Source organism: Enhydra lutris, unplaced genomic scaffold, assembly GCF_002288905.1.
Source record: "Enhydra lutris kenyoni isolate GAN:26980312 unplaced genomic scaffold, ASM228890v2 scaffoldscaffold13, whole genome shotgun sequence".
NCBI classification, from domain to species: domain Eukaryota; kingdom Metazoa; phylum Chordata; class Mammalia; order Carnivora; family Mustelidae; genus Enhydra; species Enhydra lutris.
The window spans coordinates 16,254,243-16,258,105 of record NW_019154097.1 but is presented as its reverse complement, the minus strand read 5'-3'; the positions used below and the strand labels follow the sequence as shown (position 1 = coordinate 16,258,105).

Sequence of the window (3,863 nt, the reverse complement as noted above, 5' to 3'; positions counted from 1 at the left end):
ACTAGAATAAGAAGTAAAACATTGCCAGGACTCCCAGTGCCTCCCCCCACCCCCCACTATCTCCTGTCCACTTACTATCCTCCAAAGGATAATTGCTGTCGGATTTCCATCCCATATATTGGTTTTTCCTGCTTTTAAACTTCATATAGATGAATTCTTGGGTTCACTTTCATTGGCTTCTTTTGTGCAGCATGTTGATTAGATTGATTCATGTTGCCGGTAGTAGTGGCTCATTATCTTTGCTGTATAGTATTTATTCCGGTGTGTGGGGAAAAACCACAGTTACGCAGTTTATACATGGTACTGTTGGTGATTATTGGCTTGTTTACGGTTTGGGTTGTTTCAAGTAGATCTGCCATGAATCTCTTTATTAATCTCTTTAGTATGCCTTTGGCTCACCTCTGTACTCATTTCGCTCGGATGAATACCTAGAAGTGGAATTCCTGGGTCATAGGATATACATGTGTGTAGCTTTGGTCAGTGCTGACAGATACTTCTCTAAAGTGGTTGCACCAGTTGAGACCCTTCCCAGGAGCACAGGGGAGTCCTTGTTGTTCTGCAACCTTGCCAGTTTTTGGCACCATCAGTCTAATTAATTGTAGTCATTCCGGTTGGGTGTGTAGTGGTAGCTCCTTATTGAGAACTGGTTGCAAGAGGGTTTTCTGCTCTTCCCCACCAGGAGAAGAAGGTCCTTGCTTGTTATTCAATGCAAGGGTTACCATGGGGACAGAGAGATTTCCCACTTCTTCCCCAGAGGCAGATGGCTATGTCTATCCCTTCTGCAAGCAGAGGATCTCAGCCTGGGCCTCCAGAGTCGGGATGGAGTTGCGGTTGCCTACCATTCCCCTAGTGGCTTAAGGTTTTGACTTCATATAAGAGAAGGTTCTGGGTCACCTGGGTGGCTCAGTCATTAAGCATCTGACTTCAGCTCAGGTCATGATCCCAGGGTCCTGGGATTGAGCCCTGAATTGGGCTCCCTGCTCAGTGGGAAGCCTGCTTCTCTTCCTCCCACTCCCCCTGCTTGTATTGCCTCTATTGCTGTCTCTCTCTGTCAAATAAGTAAAATCTGGAAGAAAAAAAAAAAAAAAGAGAAGGTTCTGGAAAATGGATGGGGTTGCATGCCTGCAGGCCAATGAGGGCTCTCTTAGCTGTCCTGCCTGCCTCAGTCTTTCTCCTGAGTACCTAGTGGAGATTATGGAAAAGAGCTTGGGAATATGAACATCTCTTCTGTATGGGGTTCCTGTGGATTCTTAACTTCATGCCAACTCAACTTTACTTTTAAGAATTTGTTATAATGCAAGGTCTTTTCTTCTTACCCTGTTCCTCCAAAGAGGCTCTGACAAAGGTGAAACAGTTCTTGTGTAATGTCTCTCTGTGGTAGGGCTTATCATTCATAGGAATTCAGATCTCCTGATTTGCTTTGTAACCTCCATACTCTGATGGACTCAAGGAAACTTGACACTTAAGATTTCATAGGTTGTCTGGTTTTCTCTCATTGTTGGGGTAGGAGGTGTGTTCTCTTGTGGCTTTCCATCTCTCACTGTGGTTTTTAATTTGAATTTCTTTCATGACTAATGAGTTTGAGCCTTTATTTATTTATTTTTTTGGCAGAACCAGCTCAAGCTTTATTTGGGAAAAGACACTGAAATTGACTTTTAGTTGGGGGCATGGGCAAGAGAGGCTCCCCAGGGAAGTAGACTACCCCCAAGGGTAGAATGAGGACTCAGAATGAGCCTTAGGTGGGTCTCCTGTTCCCAGCCACTCCCCTGCACATTCCCTCAAAGGCTCCCTGGCAGCCACAGGCGAGAAGAGACTGGGAGGTACCACAATGGCTGTTTACTTGGACAAGACATCAGACGACTCAGATATGAGTTTCCCACGGCCGGTCTCAATCTTCTTCACAACCATGGCCTTGGAGAAGCTGAGCAGCTGAAGGAGCTGGCTGACAGAAGTGAAGCTGGACTGGAAGAAGCTCAGTGTAGTTGAGGCCGGGGCTCACGAGATGCCCATCGACTGAGCTCAGTCCACCAGAGTAGCTGCTGATGGTCTGGGTGTGGAGACTCAAGTCCTGGATCCCAGACTCCAGCCAGCTTTCCTCCCCCTCCGGCAGTGTGGTGCGTGGTGGTCTTGGTGTTCGGGCCCAGTTGATGTTCACGAGCTCCTGGTCCTCACGCAGCTGCCGTGCCATGTCCTACTTGGCTTGCTGGAGGGCACCCTCCAGCTCAGCTGGCTTGGCGTTGGTGTCCTTGATGGCCTACACTTCCCCCATCAGTGATGGCAGCCTCCTGGAGAGCCCTTTGGCCTTTGAGGGCTAGATCTCAGCCTGGATTTGTCTGAAGTTCCATTTCATCTTGGCGGTCTCCGTCTTGGTGGACAGAGGTTATCCCCGTGCTTCCCAGCCAGCGTGTGCCGTGCATCGTACTTGATCTGGTGTGCAGTCTCGGTGTCGGCCTGCCTGTGGGTGAAGATCTCTTCCACCACCCCTACCAGACATTGCTCTCTCCTTCCCTCCATTTCCCCAGCATTTTGTACTATCCGACTTGGGCAACTGGGAATTGGGCAAAGATACTGCTTTTTCTGGTTTCCAGTAGTTTTCCTTATGATCACGAAGGGCGGGCAAAGAAGGTGGATGAGAGGCAGTATAAATGCCCAGGGTGGCTTTATCCTGGGACATGGAGAGAGGAATAGGCACAGAGGTGACTTCTTCCAGAACTGTCAAGATTTTACCTCATCTCCCCAAAGGCAGAGCTTATAGTCTGGGAATTTGTAGGAGGGTCATCTCATAAATACCCTGAAGGTGTACTCCTGGTTTGCGGGGGGGGGTTGTGTGTGTGTGTGTGTGTGTGTGTGTGTGTGTGTGTGTGTGTTCGTGTTTGTGTTCGGCCAGGCACTTTTCCTGGTTAATTGAGCCCAAATTGCTGAAAACAAGCTTTCTCGGGGTTATCCTCATCCTGCTGGGTATCAGCTTTCCCTAAAACCAAAATTGCTGCTTAGTCTAGACCTGCACGTTTATTGTTCTATTTTAAGAGAAGCCCCAAGTCCACATCAGAACAGCAGAGGTGGCTGCCCCGCGTAAAACCACCTTGCCCTTTGGCATTCGCTTGTCTCCCTCACAGCCGTGAACGCTTGCTACAGTCTCTGTCTCTGGCTACTTCCGGGCAGACCTCAGTGGCTTTGTTACCATCCAGGACAGTGGCAGAGCCAGAAATAGCATTTTCAAAGTGAGAGAAGAGAGAAATAGGATACGTCTTAGTCACAGAAAAGGAAGCCCAAATCCCGAGGCTGGTCACAAAAGACCACCTGTTAATTAAGCCATGGCCAGACGCAGCTGGCTGGGTATTCCTGTCCTCCTTCTCTTTGGACTCCGTGGACTGCGTTTGCCCTTTACCTTTGGCTTCTCTGTCTGGATCTCCTGGGTGAGCTGGTAAAGCACTTTAGTTCTCTGTGATTCTCTTCCAGTAACCTCAGGACAGTCGTGTTCTGGGAAACTTTCAACAACCAGCTTCCAGGAAGAGAAGCCTTGATTTGCAGCATTGGCCCATTTTCATAGTGTAAATACTTTCACCATAGCTGAATTTAAGCTACTAATGGAATGGCACTGAAAATGGAGTTGGGCAGAGATGTGCAGCAGCCCACGATTCTATAGTATCTCTGCCGTCTGAGTGACGTAGGTGTAAATCACCTCAGGCTCATAGGTGCGTGATTGGCCAGTTATGGCCTAGAGGCTGCATCTGAATCGTGCAGCCCATGAGCCAAGTTGGTTTTCATCTTTTTAAAGCATGGTTCAAAAGACAAACAATATACGACAGACTGTCTGTGACCCTCAAAGCCTGAATATTTAGTATTTGTCCCCTTGCAGAAAA

General features: G+C 48.2%; 1 pseudogene; it reads right to left on the bottom strand.

Annotated features, from left to right (window-relative positions):
- Positions 1 to 1,836: 1,836 nt before the first annotated feature.
- Positions 1,837 to 2,514, bottom strand: LOC111146242 (annotated as a pseudogene).
- Between the last annotated feature and the right edge of the window lie 1,349 nt (positions 2,515 to 3,863).